Source organism: Lichenostomus cassidix, chromosome W, assembly GCF_008360975.1.
Source record: "Lichenostomus cassidix isolate B80296 chromosome W, HeHo_3.0, whole genome shotgun sequence".
NCBI classification, from domain to species: domain Eukaryota; kingdom Metazoa; phylum Chordata; class Aves; order Passeriformes; family Meliphagidae; genus Lichenostomus; species Lichenostomus cassidix.
The window spans coordinates 23,395,306-23,419,194 of NC_139510.1; the positions used below are offsets into that span (position 1 = coordinate 23,395,306).

At 45.4% G+C, this 23,889-nt stretch overlaps 1 long non-coding RNA gene across 2 annotated transcripts; it reads left to right on the forward strand.

The window, feature by feature from the left end:
• Nucleotides 1-17,847: 17,847 nt before the first annotated feature.
• On the forward strand, nt 17,848-23,722 carry LOC146425719 (uncharacterized). Of its 2 annotated transcripts, none has more exons than XR_014846475.1 (3): nt 17,848-19,668; nt 21,087-21,188; nt 23,184-23,722. It is a non-coding gene; the product is annotated as an uncharacterized LOC146425719 (long non-coding RNA). The 2 variants fall into 2 exon arrangements; XR_014846474.1 differs by lacking the exon at nt 23,184-23,722 and adding an exon at nt 22,228-22,493.
• The last annotated feature ends 167 nt before the right edge of the window (nt 23,723-23,889 follow it).

Sequence of the window (23,889 nt, forward strand, 5' to 3'; positions counted from 1 at the left end):
GGCTATTTGTGTATACTTTACTAAAAGGAAATGTGTTGCTTTCACCTCATGGTATAAAATAAACAAAACAAATAATATGTAAAGTGTAGATGTTTATGGCCTTTTGATTGAAGATGCTGGTAAGGTTGCCTAATAGCTTTAATTTTAGTTTTAGTTTAGTTAACCATTAATGTGATTTTTTTTTTTTTCTTAAAATGTCTCCATTTTAATGTTTTGGGTTTTTTTTCTTTTATTTCATACTTTTTGGTATTGCCCTGACAGCTTTCAGCTTTAAGACTTGATACAAACAGCAAATACCTGGTAAAACACATTTTTGTAGATAATTTTAAATACTGTATTTGCTAATTTGCTGTATTTTTTCAGATGTAAACAGTCCTGAGTATATAGACTTTTTTGCATTACTTGCATGAAGTGTTATGCTAAACAATAACACTTGAAAACAAGCCACACACTATTTCTTCCCATTTTTCTATAGCTTGATTGACTTAAAAAATACAATTAGCTTTTATTCTTAGACCCTAGATTTTGAATGTGATGCATAAACTTTTATAGTAATAGACATATACCTCAGAGTAAGATAGTATTTAAAAGCTCCAAATGAGAGTATTGTGTAAACAATGTTTAAACTAGGCTATAAAAGATTAAACAATCAAAGGGAGTTAAGATTGCTTCAGCCAAGACAGCTGGCTATCATGCTTCTGCTCTGTCCACACTGCCTGCCCAAACCATTTAACTTGGCTTGCCTTGTGTGGCTTACATGCGCACAACTGTTTTATATTTTGTACAGAAAGCACTTAGTGCTTACAATGGAACACTGGTACATAGTGGATCATGACTCTAGTGAACCTTGCTTGTCTAACAGTGTACTATTCTGGTAAGAGAGACTTCTGCCCAGTGGAAGTTGTATTAGACTAGATGCTGCCCCAGATGAAGGGCTTCTTGATAGGTATCACAAACTATGGAATGAAGAAGGGAGAATATGATGTTTGAGTAGAACTTGTAGTGATAAGGGGCATGCCAGTGCAGAAGTTAAAGGTGACAGATCAAAGTTAGCTGACAATAATATCTTCAGTGAAGAAATGTGTTAGCAGAATTGGATAAGAGTTTATTTTCTGACTTAATTTGGTTAATCAAAGGAAGAAGATTATAAATCATAGAATAGTTTAAGTTGGAAGGGGCCTTTAAAGGTCATCTGGTCCAACCCTCCTGCAACGAGCAGGGACATCTTTAACTAGGTCTGCACAATCCAGTCTGACCTTGAATGTTTCCAGGGATGGGGCATCTACCACCTTTTTGGGCAAACCTATTGCAGTGTCTTACCACTCTAATAGTGAAAAAATTCTTCCTTATAGCTAGTCAGAATCTCCCCTCTTTTAGTTTAAAACCATTGCCCCATGTCCTATCACAACAGGCCCTACTAAAAAGTCTGTCCCCATCTTTCTAATAGGCTCCCTTCTAAGTACTGAAAGGCTGCAATAAGGTCTCCCTGAAGCCTTCTATTCTCCAGGCTGAACAACCCCAACTCCCAGCCTTTCCGCATAAGAGAGATGTTCCATCCCTCTGATCATCTTTGTGGCCCTCCTTTGGACCTGTATATTTGGATTTGAAACAGCTTAATGAAAATTGACATTTCAAGACTATGTAGTGAATATAACAATTTATTGGTTCAGCTGTAATTTTCCAATTTGATGTTAAATTTACTGTAATTTTTAAGTGTGTGTGCATAAACAGGATTTACTATTTGTTTATTTTTTGAATATTTTTATATAATTGTTTTTATTGCAAACATGCATGGAAGTCCTATTTTCCTAAGTGCCATACACAGACTGTTCCTGTGCTGCAGAGTTTATAATTCAATACAAATGGGTATTGAAGGGTGAGGAAACATAACTTCATCAAAAAAAATATATACTATTTAATAATATATAATTTAATTTTAACCATTATGTTAAATACCTCCACCTACTTTTTAACTTATCCATTGTTGACATATTTCAAATAAAGTTAAGCTATGTTTTCGTATGGCTCAGGAAATCTGCGTTTTTTAAAAACTGCTTGAGGGTGAATAAAAGGGTGAAGAGATGTTTTGTGGTAGCAGTTGTGGTTTTTGGGCATAGCATCTTTTTTGGAGTGACTTACTGGCACGTCAGGGTATTTTGACCAAATAGAAAAAATACAAAATATCTGCTAAAATTTTCAGATGAGTCTATGAAAGAAATTGCTTCAGATCACTATCAACAGATTCTAGGTGTAGTTTTTATTTGTGATATGTCCATATGATTTTTATTTTCCTTTAAATCTGAAAATTTGCAACCAGATTTAACCCATTTTTACCTCAAAACTTTCATATGGCCACTTTAAACTGCATGATTATCATAATAGAGGGAACATTGTCTTCACTTAGACTACTGTGGTAGTAGGTCATTGGATGACAGTTGTGTACAATATAATTGTGTTCAGGAAGGTGGAGAATAAAATTCATTAATTTTGGGGAAGTAAGTGAAAGTTTTCATAACAGTAATTAGTTCTCTTGTGGAAACTGATGGTAGAGATGTTCAAAGAAATTAGTATTTGTTAATCAAGAACTATTAGTTCCTCTTATAACACCCTTGCTGAATTTGTGATTATAATTGCTTGAGAAAACTTGGCACAATTTGATTTTACTTAGCTTGTGTGCTTAAAAAGTTTTCCATCTGCCAGTTACATTTCTGCCTCTAATAATAATAAAATATCATTTTACCTGAACCTGTCTTAATGTCTGCATGACTGTCCTACAAAAGAAGGTAACTAATAAGCTAGTCAGTTTCACAAATGAACTCAAAAGGGGATGTGTTTAATTATGAGGGAATTCATTGCACTTAAGTGACTAGCACATCAGTCATCTGGATTAAAATTTGACACACTCAAGGTTACTTGGAAATAAATAGTTGGTAGTGATTTGTCATGTAATTGTAGTTAGTGTATATGTAGAAATGTCCATGGAAGAAAATTGTGCATGTATGAAAAGATTGTGTCATGAGATAAAAACACTGCTCCCTTTCTCATTGAAGTGGCAAAAGAAAGGTGCATTTGATTCTTCATATTTATGCTGGACATATTAGCAATATGTTTGATAAATTAAATCTGCTGTGGAGCTTAGGAGAAAAAATAGATCACAGAGCTGCCAAAGTACTATATGTGTGCTAAATCAAACTGTCATGTATAATGTTGCTCTTATGTAGAGGTGTTCATATTGAAGTTAAACAAATGCAGTACTAAGTTTGATATTTCTGTTAAAGGAAATGCCCCAGTTATGTACTGCTCATGTGATCTGTTAGCAAGAAATTGATTGTAATTCTGATAACTCAAATGTCATATTGTTAACCATGTGATATGTTTCATGTTTTGTTTTGGCAGTATCTACTGCAGAGAGGCCACTGGAAATAGGCACCCTCCAACTATATATTAATGTTCAAATAAAAAAAAAAATCATTAAATGGCATGTGTGCAATAGCAATTTGAACACTTGGAAATAAATTACTTCTGCTGACACAGTGTTATTTTAAACAAAAATTTAGCTGCACTTCAACTTATTTTTTCTTAATAGCTGTTTTCATAACAATTTGTTTCTTGCAACTGTTGGAGTTTGGAAATTTGAAAACTTAATCATCTAATAGTTGGTCCACATTTATGGGTGGGTGGTTGCTTTTGTTAGGCCAGAGGGATAGGAATTTTTCATTATGATAGAAGAACAAATGTCATGTTGTCTTGGATTGATGATATGATAATCCTTTATCCCCTATCGTTGGCTTATATGCCCAAGAAAGAAAAAAAATGTGTGGTGCTGTCTCTTTAACTGCACCCAGCCGCAGAGAGAAACGCGGGTTGTTTTGAAAACATTTTCTCCAAGCCTTGCTCCGGGGGAGGATTCGTCGCCCGGCAGAGACTGCGTGCTGGACGGGGGTCGGAGTGAGCTCTGTTCCCGTTTTTTCCATTCTTCTTCTTTTTCCTCGTTTGGACCCCTTCTCTTCGATCTGCTTTGCCACCCGGAGACCCAGGAGGGCCAGAGGACAGCAGAGCTCTCCAGGGAGCTCCACCCGGCCCCGGGTGGGGGGCGAGGAGGAGAGGGACTGCGTCTGAGAAAAGGACTTTTTAATCAGGTTAAATAACTGCCTTTCACCTTGTTTTTTCCCCTTCCCCTGTGCCTTGTAGGGCACTCTGCGTGGTTTTGTTAAATAAATAGTTTTTTCTTCACTTCCATCTAAGAGGTTCTGTTGGGGGTGGGGGAGGGGGTGTCGGGGCCCTTCTTTCTTGGGCATATAAGCCAACGATAGGGGATAAAGGATTATCATATCATCAATCCAAGACACATGTGAAGATGGAAGCATTAGATATAAACACACTTCAAACACCAAACAGAAGGAAAGCACCTGATAAAGTGCTATTGTGAAGAAAATGGCTGGTTAGCTTTTGAGTGGAGTTTCTTTTTGGTGTGACAATAAATGTAACCATAGATTAGATAGATAAAATGGGTGCGAAGCTGTTTTCTGTCATTGGTCATAGGTTAGTGTGGGCTTCTTGGGGAAGGATATTTGTTTTTCACATGCTTGCTATGACTGATCTGTAGGGAGTGGATTAATTGTAACCTTGAATGAAACAGACTTCTTCAAGTAATTGTGATTAGTTAGGCAATTTAGAGTCACAGAATCAGAAATTATCTTGACTCAAAGGGAAGACATGCAGTTTGGGGTTGATGGAGAGTCATCATATCCTATTTATTTCCCATTTACCCCCATTCACTTATTGGTAGGATTCATCTTTGACTAGCTCTGGTGATTACGTATGGAAGAGCAATCTGATAGACAATGTTTTTAATGTTGTGAATCAAGGTTATTGTCTCCTACTCTCTCTTCACAGTGTTATGTAAAAATGTGAAGACTGGTGAAGAACTGAAATAAATGTTTCTTGGCTCAGTGATGATTTATCGGGGAAGATTAAATTGTGCTGTCTTGTGAGTGTGATAAATACATATTATAATATTGGCTTTTCACAAATATCAAAATGGATGCTATGTGTATAATTTTAATTCTTACAAAAGTAGCCTTGTTATATAGTTGTGTAGTAATAACTAATACCTTTATTTCTGTTACTAACTAAACTTAGACATAGTGGTGAAATGGCTGATATGGTTATTTTAGAATACTTATGGTTAACTTACAATAAATGAACTGCCTGCTTGGTTGGATAATATCCAACGAACAGTGTGATGAAGACCCCTGCCACTGGCATTTCTACTATCAGCAACTGTCATCTGCAAAGACCATGGAACAGAGCTCAAGCTGGGGGTGATAAGACAACTGACCAAAACCACAGCCAAGAGGACGGTGCGCGCTCTTAAAAGGCGGACCAGAGGAGGGGCCATGCTAAACAGTTCTTGGAACATGCAAACTAGTTAAGAGAAATGTTTGAGTATGCATAATTTTCTACGAATATACATTTAGATGATGCAATAGTTAACTATGTAAAGCCTGGACCCTGTAGTCATGGTGTGCTTTTGGCTAAGGGCCAAGCACCCAGTGCTGTTACTTTGCTTTAATGTCTTTGTCACATATTGTCCTTTATTAAACATTTAAATTTTAACAGGAGAGTGAAACTTAGTTTTTCACAATTGGGAGCTTCGTCCGGGATGAACACCTTGCCTCCGAGGCCCTAGGAGATCCCAAGCAGGGGAGGCGCGCCCCGCCAAGTTTGGCAGCCCGCTCCGTTTCTTCTGGTGTCATTGACGGTCGCAGGTTGACACCCCGTGGACAAGAAGGGACACATAAAGCAAAAGAAAGGGGAAAAGAAAAAGGCTCCCTAAGAAACTGGCAACTAGCACACAATTCTTGTGCACGAAGACTCAGACAAGAAAAAGGATTATAAGTATTGTTGGGGGGGGCAGGGTAAGGGGATTGACTGGTGTGTGTGTGAGACGCGGACTGGACAGTCCAGATCTGCAAAGTGAGTTCTGAGTCTTTCTAGCTGCGGTTCTGGTATCTCTGCGAGGGGGCTGGCCAGTGAAGAGACAAAGCAAAAGGCAAAAGAGTGAGTGATCCCCCGGGGTTACTGGGACTGGGTCCCAGGGAGGGGTTGGACCCCTAGGTAAAGGGAGCAAAGGGTTTCCTAAGGCAATCCATTAGGAAACAGGGGACGAGAGTGAGAGTTCCCCAATTCCAGAAAAGTTGCTGGATTGAGGGTTGGAATCCACAGAGGCTAGGAAAATTCCTCCAGATGGGAAGTGTGGAATAGAAGGCTGGGGAAAAATATCCCACAGATGGGAAGTGTTGAATTAAAGGTTGAGGAAAATATCCTAAGCATACTATACCCAAGAGAATCTGGGGTTGGCCAACAACATTTGAGATTTTAGCATTTTATTTATTTAGATAATACCTGTGGGTGAATGTTAACAAGTGATTTGAATATAAAGGTATCCTAGTGTTGTATTGTCATGTTGTTATGGTAATAGAATGAGTGAGACAAATCATAGAGTGAGTGAGTATGAATGAATGAGTATATGTTATATCAATTGTTGATTTATAGTTTAACTTTATTATCTGGAGGGAGGTGGATTATAATATTGGAGAAGAAAGATTTTCTGTGCTGTGAGGAGTGGGTAGTATCTCAGCTGTCAGAAGAGTGGGTTAGAGCAAAGAAATAGGTGCCAGGGACAAACAGATAAAATCCTGGGAAGATGGGACAAGGAACCAGTAAGTCAAGTTCGAAGAAAAAAAGAGAGTAAAAAGGTGCTAGCAAATATACTCCAAGATAGTCCACTAAAAATTAAGTTAGCTAGCCTCAGAGACAGAGAAAACAGAGGAAAAGAAGAAAAAGAGTTGGGAACCTCTAAAAGACATTGCGCCAGTATCATTCCGCCTTCCCCGGTTCCCCGCCCCTCCGGTGCTCTCCCGATTCCCCGCCGCTTTGGCGCTCCACTGGCGGCTTCTGCTGCTCCAACCCCCCCCCCTCCCAGTTCCAAAAGCTCCCCTTCCTGCTGGTGGGGATCATGTTAGAACACTAAGAGAAGTTCAACAGAAACTAGAGAGCAGTCGGCGTGTTTCCTTTGGGAGAGGACCCTATAGGAAGGGCTCGAGAGGGGGAGGATGGGATTTGGGAATGCTCCTATGAGCTCAAAAGAAGTTAAAAAGAAATTGGAGGGGTATTAAAAGATCTTATAAGTTTAGCTGAAGCAATACTCCCTCAGCAGTGGGGCAGCTGAGTGGTGCATGGGGTCCTCAGCCTTCCCCTCTCCTTTGTACTACTGCTCCCCTCCCCTTCTCCCCAGGAACTGGTGGTGAGGAGCAGAAAGAATTCCCTGAGTGATTTTTCCAAGGAACAAGTGGTGCCCAAGGCTGCCAGAGCTCCAGGAGCATTTGGACAATGCTATCAAGAATAGGGTGGGATTGTTGGGGTTTCTGTGCAAAGTCAGGAGTTGAACTCTGTGATCCTTGAGGATCCCTTCCAGCACAAAATATTCCATGATTCCATGATTTAGTTGGTGATGATAAGGAAAAGAGAGTTGCAGACTTGATCCCGTGGTAGCAGGGAGCACAGCCACCTCAGGAGCTGCAGCATAGCCTGCTCTGAGTTGTCATCTTAAATTTATTGCAAAGCAGTAACCCCCACTGTCATGATTCCACATCACTGCTCAGGCATCCTGTGGTGAGGAGGATTTAGGGATTAGAAATTAACTCAGTTATTTAAATCTAAAACTGAAATTTCAAAAAATTGCACAAAATTGTCCCCATGAGCACCTTGCACCTGTGTTGGTGGTGGTGATAGCCCAAGAGACCCTGGCCTGTGCATGTTCCTGCCACTTCCTGCTTCCAGCACGCGTTTGGGAAAAGGAATTCCTGCATTTTTGTAAACCTGGAATGCAGTGTAGGCTGGCTTGGACCTGAGAGCAGGATCTGTTCATTCCTCCCTCAGGCCTCATCTAGACAGGAGAGAAGTTCCTTCCTGTAATCCTGGACAGGCACTTCCATTCCTGGCTGGGACAGCCCAGGAGAGTCTGATGTGCAAGTTAGTGCTGGTTGAACAACAAACTGAAAAAGTGGCTCTTGCCTCAGAGGAGAGCGAGAAGTTTCACTGCACACTTGAGTCAGTTCTGGTCACTCCTTGCCTCCTCTCAGAGTGTTTTTCCAGGCTGTTGAAAAAGGGGAAGCAGAGGATGAGGAAGGAGCTGTGACCCTGAGCACTCACAGGCATTCCAGATGCTGCAGCTGCCGCTGGAAAGGCTCTTCCAGAGGTCCCCTAGCACTTCCCAAACTGTCACCATCCTGGCTGTGGCTCCAGCTGGTTCCTCCCATTGAATTTCCCCAGTGTCCTTGGCTGAGTACAGATTTTGGTTGCTGTGCCCTTTCCCTGGCAGTGCAGGGAGCTACCATTCCCTGAGCCATCCCATGGGAATGTGCCTGTCTGGCCTCGCCATCCCAGGATGGTGGGACAGTCGGTGATCCTGGACATGGAGGTGGCCCCAGGCTGGCATTGGCCAGAGCAAGATCTTGTTGGTGACTTGGGAGTTTACACCTGTCAGTGCCTTAGTTCCATTTCATGGATCAACGCTTTGCTTGAGCTCCTTTTCTTCCATTTCTTTTTAAGGAAATCAAATCTCTCTGCCCATCTGAGGTTTGAGCACGCTGCTGGTGCAGCCCGGTGGAGCATCTCCGTGGGTGAGCGGAGGGCACTAAGTGTGAGGAAATTGTTCGGGATAACAGGCTTGGTGTAATAATCCCTGGAAGTACTCCCTGAAATAGGGATAAAGTCCTGGGAGTTTCACATGTGCTGCAGCTGGGTGTGGGAATGGGGAATCCTGCAGCCTGTGTAGTACCTGGGGTGGGATCAGCCTGCTCCACAGCTGAGGCTCCTTCCAATCATCTGACCTTCCCACAAACAGTAAATCCACCTCCACATGGGATGTGTAAATAAAGGGATGTCGTGACAGAGTTTAAACCATTACACTTTGTTCCCCCAGGAATGAATTTAACAGCACTGCAGGGAATGCTGGCATCAAAAATCCAGGATTTTCAAAGGCTGATGTCAGAGTGTTTGTAGCAGGGAAAGGAACCTGAGTGAGGGAAGAGATTTCTGTCTCCTGAAAAGGGAAACTGAACTGAAATTAGAGCCTGACCAGTCCTTTGCTTCCCAGCCCCAATCCCCATGGACAGGTTTTGGCACCGAAGGCACCAGTACAGGTCCGGGGGGTTCAAGTATTGAGCCAGGTTGGGAAGGAATTCTTTGTAGAATTTCACTGAAATCGACAGGAAAGAAGAGGTTTGGAGCAGTTGCACTGGTTGGGAAGTTGGATTTTTTTTTTGGTTGCATGAAACAGCTGCTGGGGCAGCAATGCCTAGTCAGAATGTCCACTCGGGGAATAGGTATTTGTAGAAAGTCCTTTTCAGGTGCTACTGAAGACTGAAGCAGCGATCCAGACCAAGGAAAGAGCGTAGATCCACGCCAATCAAAGGGCCTATGGAGGAACCTAAAGAGTGGACTACAACATCTAAGCTGGGTGATATCAAGCTGACTCATGCGAGGACTGGGGTTGTTGTGAACTGAGGAAACCCAAATGATCCAAGGGATGTACCAAAGATCACAAATAACTGGGAAATAAGGCCAAGCTTATATCAGTGGTTTCAAGTGCTGTCTAGACAAGTTTTGAGAATCCTTCCGATACTCCCCTTGGGAAGGGATACTTCCACCCCAAACAGGAAAATCAAGACTGTTTCAGTCAGAGGGTCCTAATGTTCTGGCCTTAGCCTGTGACTTATATAAGGAAGAGAATAGACTGTATCCTAATCTTGAGCAGGAATTACAACCTCTATCAGTGCCATACTGTCGCTGTTGAGCCGCTAGAAGAGAAAGGACCCGGGTTCTCAGTGTGGCAAGAAAAGAGCGCTTTATTATTTTGATTCCAACTTATATAGACTTTTCAGAGGTCACCCAGATTGGTCAGTCAGAAACCTCCCCCTAGGCCCGATTGGCCAGGCCTGAACTGTCCAAATCTCGAGACACTGTTTCAATAACATCCAAACTTTATCTTTGTTTATAAAACACAGGAGAAAGTTCTCATGGGAAAAACCTGTGCTAGCCACACCATACCATATACCATATCTGATTCATCCCAATACCAGCCATGCTAGTTGGGTTAAATGTAACTGCATAAGTTGTGGGAAAAATTGCTATTGCAGTTCACAAAATAAGCGCCCTCATTGCATGAAATGTCATGTGCCAAATTCATTCCCTGACCAGATAGAGCTAGGACTAACAAACATAATAACTCTGCTCTGTGAATGAGAATTATTAGTGCCTGCTACATGGGAGTTACCTGAGGAACAGTGGGAAAGTGCAATTAAGAAGTGTCAAAAGCGATTTGCCTGGAAAATAGCAAAAAAAAAAAAAAAAGTGACAAGAAAATAGAGGACAAGACTGGATTGGCCACTGTACTTGCCACAAAAAGATCATATACACCTGCTATGGGTAGCAACCCCATAGGCATGGGAGGTGGGGGTATAAGCCATTCCAGACCTCTGTTATTCCTTTGTCATGCCACTCCTTTTTTGTCTTTTCCCTTTTGGGATGCCAGCAAAATCACGTTGTAAATGCTATCAATCGCTTTACTGGGGAAGAACCCGAGGTTCCTTTTTTACTACTCACACCCATGTCAGCAGTCACTGTTATGACCCATCCAAATTAGATACCTGTACGCAAGATGGGCAAACATACTGCATTGCAGAAAACTTAGGAACAAGTGTGTCGGGGGTTGAGTACATTTAGAATTTCTTCCCATTCCTGTTACTAAGCAACAAATAGTTGGATGTTTAGAGCTATCAAGTCTTTTGTTAAAGACAAAAGCTGGGCTTGGGCAGGGCAGGGTAAGGGAAAAGCTGGCCCTTGGAACGCACTCTCGTGGTTCGGACGCTGAGAGGAAAGGCTGCTCTTTGCTTTTCGGCTGCCACCAGAGGAAATCCAACTGTGCCCTGTTTTTTCTCTTCTCCTGGCTGGGTGAGCTTTGATTCAACCTTTCTTCCCACTGGGAAAGGGCACGTTTTCCCGGGCTGCATTTTTCCCGCAGCTGCAGCCGGGAGAGTCCGGCTGCCTCTGCTGCCTGCCCCCGCCCTCTGCTGCACGAGACCGCGGCATCTGCTGTGACTGCAGAAATCCTTGCTACCTCGCTGGCTAGCCGGGAGAGAGAGCCAGCTCCTACCCCCTGCCACCCTGCTTTCTTGCTGCTCCGAGCTGCTTCGCTGCCCTCTGCGCTTCTCAGCCTCCCGCCATCACCAGCTGCCTGAGGCTGACCTGACCCTGCGCCACAGCGCCACCTGCAGCCGCTCGGGAGTCATCGCACCTGCCCTGCCTGGCCGGGAGCTCAACAGCGCCCCTGCTGCTTGCAACTGTGATTACACCACATGGGAAAAGGCTCAGCAGCTCACAAGTCATCTGCTATTGGTTTTCTGGTTCTAGTTGTGGTTGCTATTATTGTTATTGCTTGTTTATAGATACTAGTAAAGAACTGATATTCCTTTTTTCCCATACCTTTGCCTGAAAAGCCCTTGATTTACAAAATTAAATAATTCGGAGGGGGGAAAAAATCACATTCTCTGTCCTAAGGGAGGGTTCAACCTCTCTTGGCAGACACCTCTCTTTCAAACCAAGACAGATTTTGGCGCCCAATGTGGGGCACGAGGGCATTGGAAGAAAAAGGAATAACAGTTTCTGTGAGACCTATCTTAGTGTGGTGAACATGAAAACCTCATTAAGTGGCACCATGTTGTCCAGTATACCCTGGTTTGGCTGGCACATACTTGTGACCACATTTTTCCCATTTGCAGCTTCCTACCTAAACATGGGCCCTATAACTAAGGTTATTGTGGCTGTCATCCAGTTTGCACAATGGGCCAATAGGGTGAAGAATTTCTGGATCTTTCAGTTCATTTTAACGGCAGGCACATGGTTACAGTTTTTTGACACCATCAGTACATGTTTTTGGAGTTTGTTTGGTAATGGTACCTTTTGTGAGGAGATAACACCAGGAGAAGGTTTTTCTCAACCTTTTATTCATTACTTTGGGCCTACTCAACTAATGCTCGAAAGGTTTGGATACTCTCTAAATGCTTATGATATCATACAGTGCCTGGTGTTGCTGTGGCTGATAGGTCTATCCTACTTTGCATTCTGGGATAAGGTGAAACTTCCCTGGGTAACCATTCTAACAGCTGTGCCAGGGAATAGGGATGCGGCCACAGAGCCCGGAGCTGTCCCAGAGCCTGGGGATACCCCACAGCCTGACCCTGTCCAACAGCCTGCCTCAGAAACAAACCGTCCAGAATGGGTGGGGGTGCTAGTGGAAGAAATACACAGAATACACCAGCTGCTAAAGGAATACATCTCCCTAGCAGGTGTAAAACCCTCTCCTCACCCCAAAGGGAAAGAGTCTGATGGTGCAGCAGTGGAACCCACAGATGTTACGACCATCCAGGTTCCAGCTGAATCCCAAGAACAGCCACAGCCAGCAGCAGTTGCCCCTGTGGTGCGTACAAAGTGCGTACAAAGACCAAATCAGTACGCCCAGTTAATGATGATGGGGAGCCATTGCCCTCACAACCAGCAGTGGAGTCTGAGCCCATAATCATCACTGAGTCCTTCCACTTCGATACTCTCCGTAATCTGCGAGATGATGTTAAGAGACGGGTGCACGAAGCTTTCCAAACCTGGTTACTTCGGGTTTGGGACCTTATGGGCCCAGGTGTGCAGCTGGATAATAATGAAGCAAGGAATTTGGGACCCTTGGCCCAAGACCCGGGTGTTGACAAAGTGTTCACGAGGGAGACAGGGCCCCTTTCTGGGAGAGGCTTTTAATGGGTGTAAGAGAGAAGTTTGTCCACAAAGACAGAATGCAGGATCCCCACCATAGAATGTCCTGGAAGACCATTGAGGAAGGGATCCAACAGCTGAGAGAAGCAGCCATAATGGAGGTGCTCTTTGGGAGGGACGGACAGCACAAAAATGACCCTGACAGGGTCAGGTGCACCAGGCAAATGTTGTGGAGCCTTGCAAGGCAAGGGCCACCCCAACATGCCACCTTCCTTGCAACAATTAATGCTGATGACAATTGAGAGACGGTGGGTTCAATAGCTGACAGGCTCAGGTATTATGCAAGTGTGATCAGTGGCCCGATGCAGGCTCAGGTCTCTGCTGTGGTTCAAGACCTCAGGGAGGAGATGAATGAGATAAGGGAGATGAGAGAGGAGATGAAGGACCTGAGGGAGGAGATTAGGGACGAGATGAGGAGGATCAATGTTGCACCAGTAAGAGTCACAGGCCCCAATACCAGAGCCCGATGTCCCCCAGCTAGGGAGAGAGGGTACATCCCACAAGCTGAGTTGTGGTTCTTTCTGCATGACCATGGGGAAGACATGAGGAGGTGGGATGGGAAGCCCACTACTGCCCTGGCAGCATGAGTGCGTCAGCTTAAGGAGGGAAACGCTGGCTGAGGGGGTTCTGCTAAAGTGAAAGTAGCCTCAGCTTCCCGTGGCCGACCTGCTAGGTACAATAGAAGGGAAGATGATGGGTCAGATCCCCTTGAAGGAACCTCTAGAATGTATGACCAGGAAGGGAATGATAACCAGTGCTAGAGGGGCCCTGCCTCTAGCCAGGTAAAGGTACGGGAAAACCGTGTTTTTTGGACTGTGTGGATTCGATGGCCTGGTACATCAGAGCCACAAGAATATGAAGCACTAGTTGATACAGGTGCGCAGTGTACCCTAATGCCATCGGGACTTGCAGGAGCAGAATCCATTTCTATTGCTGGGGTGACGGGGGGATCACAGCAGTTGACCCTGGTTGAAGACGAGGTGAGCCTGACTGGGAAGGAGTGGCAAAAACATCCCATTGTGACTGGTCCAGAGGCTCCATGTATTCTGGGCATAGACTTCCTCCGTAACGGCTATTTCAAAGACCCGAAAGGACTCAAGTGGGCTTTTGGAATAGCTGCTGTCGAGGCAGAGGGCGTGAGGCAATTGAACACTTTGCCTGGACTATCAGAGAACCCTTCTGCAGTCGGACTTTTGAAGGTGGAGGACCAACAAGTACCAATTGCCACCTTGACAGTGCACCGCCGGCAATACAGGACTAATTGAGATGCTGTGGTTCCCATCCACAAGATGATCCGTGAGCTGGAGAGCCAAGGGGTGGTAAGCAAGGCCCACTCATCCCTTAACAGCCCCATCTGGCCCGTGCACAAATCTGACGGAGAATGGAGATTGACTGTGGACTATCGTGCCTTGAATGAGGTGACTCCACCTCTGAGTGTTGCTGTGCCAGACATGCTGGAGCTCCAGTATGAGCTAGAGTCCAAGGCAGCAAAATGGTATGCCACTATTGACATTGCAAATGCATTTTTCTCCATTCCTCTGGCAGCAGAGTGCGGACCTCAGTTTGCTTTCACCTGGAGGGGTGTGCAGTATACCTGGAACCGACTGCCCCAGGGGTGGAAGCACAGTCCCACCATCTGCCATGGACTGATCCAGGCTGCTCTGGAAAAGGGTGAGGCTCCGGAACATCTGCAGTACATCGACGACATCATTGTGTGGGGGAGCACAGAAGAAGAAGTGTTTGAGAAAGGAGAGAAGATCATCCAAATTCTCCTGGAAGCCGGCTTCGCCATCAAGAGCAAAGTCAAGGGACCTGCCCAAGAGATCCAGTTCCTAGGAGTGAAGTGGCAAGATGGCCGACGTCAGATTCCTGCCGAAGTCATCAACAAGATCACAGCGATGTCCCCACCAACCAACAAGAAAGAGACGCAAGCCTTCCTAGGCGCCATAGGTTTCTGGAGGATGCATATCCCCGAGAACAGCCAGATTGTGAGTCCTCTCTACCTGGTGACCCGCAAGAAGAATGATTTCCACTGGGGTCCTGAGCAGCAACAAGCCTTTGCTCAGATCAAGCAGGAGATCGCTCATGCAGTAGCCCTTGGCCCAGTCAGGACAGGACCAGAAGTGAAGAATGTGCTCTACTCTGCAGCCGGGAGCCATGGTCTGTCCTGGAGCCTTTGGCAGAAGGTGCATGGTGAGACTCGAGGACAACCACTGGGATTCTGGAGCCGAAGTTACAGAGGGTCTGAAGCCAACTATACTCCCACCGAGAAGGAAATCCTAGCAGCCTATGAAGGTGTCCAAGCTGCCTCAGAGGTAATTGGTACGGAAGCACAACTTCTCCTTGCACCCCGACTGCCAGTGCTGGGGTGGATGTTCAAGGGAAAGGTTCCCTCAACCCACCATGCCACCGATGCCACGTGGAGCAAATGGATTGCTCTCATTACACAGCGCGCCCGTATTGGAAACCTGAATCGCCCTGGGATCTTAGAAATAATTACAAATTGGCCCGAAGGTGAAGACTTTGGCCTCACGGATGAAGAGGAGCAGGAACAAGTGACTCGCGCAGAGGAAGCTCCACCTTACAACCAACTGCAACAAGATGAAACACTCTAGGCTCTGTTCACTGATGGTTCCTGTCGTATTGTGGGGGCAAATAGGAAATGGAAAGCAGCCGTATGGAGCCCCACACGACGGGTCGCAGAGGCTAAAGAAGGAGAGGGGGGATCGAGTCAACTTGCTGAACTCAAAGCCGTTCAGCTGGCCCTGGACATTGCTGAAAGAGAGAAGTGGCCAAAGCTCTACCTCTACACTGATTCATGGATGGTAGCCAATGCTCTATGGGGTTGGTTGGAAAGGTGGAAAAAGGCCCGCTGGCAGCGTAGAGGAAGACCAATCTGGGCTGCTGATGAGTGGCGGGACATTGCCACTAGGGTGGAGAAGCTACCTGTGAAAGTCCGTCATGTAGATGCCCATGTCCCCAAGAGCCGAGCTAATGAGGAACACCGAAACAACGAACAGGTGGATAAGGCTGCAAAGATAAAAGTGTCACAAATAGATTTGGATTGGCAACACAAAGGGGAGCTGTTCCTAGCTCGATGAGCCCATGATGCCTCTGGCCATCAGGGCAGAGTTGCCACCTACAAGTGGGCATGAGACCGAGGGGTGGATCTAACCATGGACTGTATCTCCCAGGTAATCCATAATTGTGAGACGTGTGCTGCCATCAAGCAAGCCAAGCGGGTGAAACCCCTGTGGTATGGTGGAAGGTGGTCTAAATATAAGTATGGAGAGGCCTGGCAGATTGATTACATCACACTGCCTCAAACCTGCCATGGCAAGCGCTATGTGCTCACAATGGTAGAAGCCACCACGGGGTGGCTGGAAACCTACCCTGTGCCTCACGCCACTGCCCGTAACACCATCCTGGGCCTTGAAAACCAAGTCCTGTGGAGGCATGGTACCCCTGAGAGAATCAAGTCAGATAACGGGACTCATTTTAAAAATAGCCTCATAAACACCTGGGCTAGGGAACATGGCATTGAGTGGGTGTACCACATTCCTTATCATGCACCTGCTGCTGGCAAAGTGGAGCGATGCAATGGTCTGCTAAAAACCACCTTGAAAGCTTTAGGCGGGGGGACTTTTAAAGGTTGGGAACAGCATTTAGCCAAGGCCACCTGGCTAGTTAACACCCAAGGTTCCACCAACCGAGCTGGCCCTGCCCGATCTGAACCCCTGCAAACAGCAGACGGGGATAAAGTTCCAGTGGTACACATGAGAGGCATGCTAGGGAAAACTGTTTGGATTAATTCTGCCTCAAGCAAAGACAAACCCACCTGTGGGGTTGTTTTCGCTCAGGGACCAGGGTGTACCTGGTGGGTGATGCAAAAGAATGGAGAGACACGATGCATACCTCAGGGAGACCTTCGTTTGGGTTGAATTACCCATAACACTGTGCCTGTATCCATATCTGTATGTATATATGTATCTAATTAGAGTAATGCATGTACTTATATAATTTAAATGTTTAAGCTCAATGTAACATGTTGGAATGGGAAAAAATTAGGGGTGGATGATGTCGGGGGTTGAGTACATTTAGAATTTCTTCCCATTCCTGTTACTAAGCAACAAATAGTTGGATGTTTAGAGCTATCAAGTCTTTTGTTAAAGACAAAAGCTGGGCTTGGGCAGGGCAGGGTAAGGGAAAAGCTGGCCCTTGGAACGCGCTCTCGTGGTTCGGACGCTGAGAGGAAAGGCTGCTCTTTGCTTTTCGGCTGCCACCAGAGGAAATCCAACTGTGCCCTGTTTTTTCTCTTCTCCTGGCTGGGTGAGCTTTGATTCAACCTTTCTTCCCACTGGGAAAGGGCACGTTTCCCTGGGCTGCGTTTTTCCCGCAGCTGCAGCCGGGAGAGTCCAGCTGCCTCTGCTGCCTGCTCCCGCCCTCTGCCGCACGAGACCGCGGCATCTGCTGTGACTGCAGAAATCCTTGCTACCTCGCTGGCTAGCCGGGAGAGAGAGCCAGCTCCTACCCCCTGCCGCCCTGCTTTCTTGCTGCTCCGAGCTGCTTCGCTGCCCTCTGCGCTTCTCAGCCTCCCACCATCACCAGCTGCCTGAGGCTGACCTGACCCTGCGCCACAGCGCCACCTGCAGCCGCTCGGGAGTCATCGCACCTGCCCTGCCCAGCTGGGAGCTCAACAGCGCCCCTGCTGCTTGCAACTGTGATTACACCACATGGGAAAAGGCTCAGCAGCTCACAAGTCATCTGCTATTGGTTTTCTGGTTCTAGTTGTGGTTGCTATTATTGTTATTGCTTGTTTATAGATACTAGTAAAGAACTGATATTCCTTTTTTCCCATACCTTTGCCTGAAAAGCCCTTGATTTACAAAATTAAATAATTCGGAGGGGGGGAAAAAATCACATTCTCTGTCCTAAGGGTGCTTTTAAGCCACAATGTGCTCAGAATGCTTGTTTCTGCTTCAGCAAGCTCCTGGCAGCATTTGCACTGAGGGGCATAAGGTGCAGGTAGAAGGAACGAAAAGGAGCTTGCCACGACTTCAGATATGCATATCTGCAGGAGATATAGTTGTCCCAGAAGGAAGCAGGTGAAGAGAAGGCTTTCTTCCAGTACTGCCCTCTCTTCGCCCCCTTTCCAGGGCAACACTTTTTGCAGGATTGTTTTTGTTTCTTTCACAATGCCACCTTAGTCCATTATGGCTTTTTTTTATCAGGTGTTTTGATTTTTTTTCATCCCTTTTTTTCATCTCAGCTATATGAGACCATAGAAACTTCCTTTTACCCTGTCTTTAGTTTTGCTTTCCTATTGTTACTAGCTGTTTGAAATATCATTGTTTTTTGGTTTAGCTCTACCTTTGATTTTCGCTTTGGGCCCCTTTCATATTGAGAGCCCTCATGCAGGGTTAATGTCAATCCTTTGTGAAATGTTTGTCTTTCTTGCTGGATGTGGTTTTGTGCAGCACTTGAATTTTTTCATTGTATTCTAGAAACACTCAGTCGTGTGGGGAGCTCTTCAGTTGTTTTAATGTTTGATAGTAGGGCGAAAGCTCTGAAATGCTTTACTGTAGAACTCACTTTCCACAGAGTTTTTGACTCTGGAATAAAATTTTAACTCATCTGATTTTGAGTATGCTTACTGAAGTACCTTTGCTAAAGGAGTTGGAGGTAAGTTTGTGACTGGGGACGCTTAGCAGAAAAACAAAACCATATCCAAACCTCAGCCTTTAGTAATAGCAAGGTAACCTGTGTTTTGTATCTAGGTATTATCCAAGGAGCTGTGGCCGTATAACTCAAGACCAAGGATCAAACAATTCAGTGGTTACTGTGTCTTTTTGAGCCTGCTTTCTGCCTTCTATCAGGCTTATTGAAGAGGTGTTGTAATTAATACTGGCCTGGTCTCAAATCAAATTATCATCTTCAACAAAAGAGTTCATTTTTAGCCTTTGAGTCCAAAGGACAAAAAAAACCCAAACAAACAAACAAAAAAAACCCCACAAAGAAACCAACCAAACAAAAAACCCCAAAACCTAAACAACAACAACAAACCCTCCTCCCCAAAAAAAACCCCAAAACAAGAAACACATGAAGAGAAAGTAGGGGGAGGTAGACACTTTGTGATTGACTTCAATTTCTCCAGTAGACTGGAAATGGTTGTGTATGTATGCATAAATTACGGAAGGTTTACAGAATTTTTCTTTGAAGTTGTTCTTGGCAGGTAAGTAAAATGACAAGTCTCTAAGAAGAACTGACTTCTTTATTTCTAGAGATCTTGAATTCAAACCAATTACTGCAAATTTTTATTCTTTCTACTTGATGTTTTTCTAGTTGTGTTACCATCTTACTCTGCTGTGTCTGGGAATATTTTGTTGAGGAGGACAACACAAAACCAAAGGGAAAAGGCAGCCATACACAGGGACATATCAGAGTAGGGCAAACATGTTCCATAGCATGTTCCATAGCTGCGAGAGTAGCAGCTGCACATTGTGTACTGCTGCATTGTAGTTTGGGGTCTGAAATTTGAACTACTTTTCTTCTTAGTCCACAGAACTGCCCTCCTTCCTTTTCTAGTAGTGCAGACTCACAGAGTTTGTTAACTCTTATGTTTTGGTGAAAGCCTAAGAAACCTTTCTACCCAAAACAGGCTCGGGGGTTCTTCTCTTCAGTCAGATGTCAAGAGTCCTAGATATCTTGGAAGATGACTGTATTTGGAGGAATGATGAATATTGCAGACTGGATGGACAAGCTCCTCACAACAAACGACAGGTATTTACAATTTGAAGTATTGTGTTGAAGTCAAATACTACTTGTAAAACATTTGGTTCAACTGATATGTTCTTTTCATGTAGTTAGGCTTCCATGAATGCATTCAACGATCCTGACAGCTCCAAATTTGTGTTCACGTTGAGCACACGAGCAGGAGGTCTTGGAATCAATCTGGCTACTGCTGAGGTTGTAATTCTCTATGATTCAGACTGGAATCCACAAGTAGACCCCCAGGCTATGGTAAAATTCCAGATGGACATTTTGGTGTTTGTTGGGTTTTTTTTCTTTCTCTCTCACAGAACTTTGCCAGAAACATGTACTTCCAAAAGAAATTGGTATTTTCCCATTGTAGCACAGGAGTAGGATTTGTGAGACCGATTTTCAGTTCAAGTGCAGCCTTCTGCTGTGTGGAGCCATTAGTCCTTAGTCACATTTGGGCTGCACAAATTTGTGTTCCCGTTGAGTACACGCATGCATTGGGAAATGCTGGATGTATGCATGAAGGAAAATAGCTTAGGTGATTCAAGAAAATGAAATCAATCCAGGTTGTTAATCCCAAAAGTAGAACACTTGAAAGCTTTACTATTGCAGGGAGTGGAGGTGACTGTGTGAAGCTCAGCTTTGATTTCCAATGTTTGTAGAAGTTCAGACTGGGTGACTGGCTTAGGTGGGAAAGGGGCTGGCCAATAGGTATGGTGTCTCTGATCAGGGAAGGCGGCAAACGGTGGTGTTACTGCTGTGGTTCAGAGCTCTCCTCAAGAGAAATTTGATAGGCAATTGCCTCTTTTCTCAGAAAAATTTCTGCTGTAGACTTGCAGTGGAACAACCAGAGGCAAAAGAAGATGATGCAGAGCACAGGTAGGTAGAGCAAGTGAGCTGCAGGCATCTGATCTCAGGAAAAAAATCACCTGATGGTGATTATTTTTCAGCATCTTGATGATTTTTGTCTAAGTGATGAGTTGATTTTGACTTTTTTTGATGAACCGGATCTATTTGGCCGAGAAAATTTCATACGGCAATCACATTCTGATGGAGTTACTCAGTGTGCAGAAATCTTTTCTGGCAGGAAGTCTTTCAAGAATTCTCTGCACAAGAAAGAAACATCTAGAATTTGTGAATGATCTAGATGAGTTGGATTGCTGTGGTGTTTTGGGGTTTTTATGCCGTTAACAAGGTTGCAGAGGCCCCAGTCCAGGGCTTCTCCTGCCTGGACTGGGACACAGCTTCCCTGTTTGCATCAGTACTCAAGGCCCACAAGATGTGCAAGTCACATCGTTGGATTTCTTGCCACCTTTTTCCCTGGAATGCCCCCAAGCCTTTGGACAAAGCAGCTGCTGAGTTGTACTGCTCTGTACTTGAGGTGAACCTTCAAGGCCTGAGGGATTTTCTTTTTCCTTTTGTCTTTCTTCCTGTGTTAGAGAGAGAAGACAAGGCAGATACTCCCAGGAAGACAAAAGAATTGAAAGAAACCCAACCAAATGATTTCAGCCCCCAGCAAACAAAGACTGCAAGAAATTGAAGTGAGTATGCAGCCGGTGGGATGTCAGGAAGATGTGTAAATCTAAGTCTTTCTTCAGACGGCTGAGACGAAGAGCTGCATCTCCTGTCGTGATACTCGAGAGGTAGTTTCTAACATCATATGCCTTCTGCAACTTCAAATGCTGCAGATTGGCCTTTACATGCTGGAAGCAAGCAGTGCAGAAAGCAGCTCTGTAGGTGCAGGTGGGTAAGGCTAGGGAGTCTTTCCCTTCTGACATCATCCTCAAGCCCAGAGGTGTTGGGGCTGACGTGGAGCTGGGGGAAGAGATATTGCAACTGCCGTAGGAACGGAAGAGCTTGAATTCTGGAGTTCCTTCCTCCCTTTTTCTCAGGGAAAATGAGCAGCTGTCTTAGTCATGTGCTGGCTTTTGGAATGGGAAGGATGGGAGGTGTTTTGGAGGAGAGAGGGCTCTTGATCAGGTTGGGGATGGTGCTGTGCTCTGTGTCAAATAGTCCTCTGTACAGCATCAGCGGTGCCAAGACAGAGACGCTGGAGAGCACGTGTGCAGGGAGTAGAGAGCAAAGCATGGGAAAAGTGGGTGCTGAAAGAGGGCAGGGCAATGACCTGTGCACAGCAGAGTCGGGCAAGAAGTGCAGCGTCACACCTGAGCCTTCTCACTAGGTTTCACTTCATTTCCTCCTCCTCTGATGCTGCAGTCCATGAGCTGGGATTCATTGCTTGGTGTGTTCTTGGAAACTTGGAGAAGCTGACTCAAACTTATGTCAATGAGCAGTGGTGAAAGAAGGTTGAGAGAGCTGTTTGGTTCTGCTCATTGTTGCCAGAGTGCCCCGGTCATGCTCATTTCAGATGATCAGAAAACTGCTAGGCCACTCTACTATTAAATGTGAAAGTCTCTGCCACTTTCAAAGTCTCTCTCACCTCTCACTTGATGCCTCTCAACATTGGAAGCATTGTCTAGTTGGGACACCGGCAACAATTGCTTCAGGATGTAGCCAAGTTTTTAGGAAATCCCTCCATTGTATGTACATCATAAGAATGGATTTGCTTCTCTTGTGCAGAGCATCAAAAGCTTCATTCCAAACGAAAACGAACAATGTGGTGCTGCCACCACTGCCAGGCATGACGACTAGTGCACAACGTGCACCAAGCTCTAGCACCACGAGCCAAAAGAGAGGCAGAACGGAGACACTGACGACCTGCCTGCCATGGATAACCCTGCCAGGAACCAGGATCCTTTGTTATCCAAGGACAGGAAAATGGAGGAACATCACAAGGAACTATCGAAGGGCATCAACACTGGCATCCAGGAGACCTGGGGGGAGCTTCCCTGCAAGCCCTGCTGAAGGGCTGTGTGATTCTCTTCAGAAACATCCTCCCAGATAAGGAACCATTTCTGGTTGTAGGCAAGTGCCAAGACAAGACTGGTGGGTGTCAAAAGGAGTGTGGTTCTAAAAACAATGGGTGTTTGTTGCGAAAGAAGAAACAGCAAACCTGTGGCTTTGGCTGCAACCTGGGCCTAAGGTTTTCTAGTTTGCTGACAAACTTGGTGAGCCGCCTTGCAGCTTTGCATTTCCAGGTTCTAAAGCTGGATTCCATGGCTGTTTACTGATGGCTCTGGGTGTGGGCTCTGGCATGTTTGGGGGCTGTGTGTGTTAGGCCAGAGTGTGCACGCTGTAGTAGCTGCCTTCTAACTGCTTGCTTTTCCCCCATCGTTTTCCTGCTTGCAGCCCTCACTGCTCTCCTAGGCACTGAGCAAGGACACCTGCTGCTGAATTCCTCTGTGCCTGGGAAAAGCTGACTGGAGCTAAGCATTGTGAGCTGCCAGCTGAGAAGTCAAGGTTCCATTTCCATTAGGGGAGGGATTGTTGGGGAAGAAGGCAGGAGGGGAGAGCCTGGCGAATAGACTCTGCCTAGGACAAATGAACATTTTCTCTTGAAATTTAGGGAAGCCGGGCTTTGGAATTGCTTTATGCATCTCTCTCTGAGCAGCATTCTTCTCTCCGTGGTTTTTCAGGGATCCTCGGGGGATGAGAAGAATCCTTTCCCGGTGACACCTTTCCCACAAGAAGACAAGACAAGAAGACCTCAAGTTTGAACAGAAGTGTTTGGTTCGCAGCCCTGCCTGTAGTTTCTGAAGCCACCAGGCAGAAGTGGCCCTGCAGCTCCCCGACTTTTGCTTCCCTGATCATCAGCACTTCTTTCGGGAGCAAAGAGAGAGGGAGACGTGGGGGAGACCTGCCCAGTCAGGGCAGCACCTGCTGAGTCAGTTGGCTTGAGCTGAGCAGCACTTGAATTTTTGACTCCCTGCTGGGCCTGTGACCTGGATTTGCCAGCAGAATTCCTAGAGTTGCTGCTACTTTTTTATTGTACACTTTAGTCCTTACAAATGTTGTGCTGTCCTGTGTTGCAAGCAGTGGGGAATGCTCAGAAGCTGACACCTGCCATCCCACGTGGCCTTTGCAGTGTCATTTTCCATCAAACACAAAGTTTCGTGACACCCTCTGGGCAAGGGGATGCATTGCCACCATCTATTGGCAAGCTTGCAAAAGAAAAGAAACGCCGTGTGCCTGACTGAAGGGCTGGAAGGCCCTAAAATCCTCCCTCTGAGGAGGCAGCTGCTGAAATTCAAAAGGCTTTGCCAGTCCTCTTGGAGCAAAGTCACTCCAGTCATTGACTGTCCTCTGCCACATGTCCCTGTTGGATGAATCCAACCAAAGGTT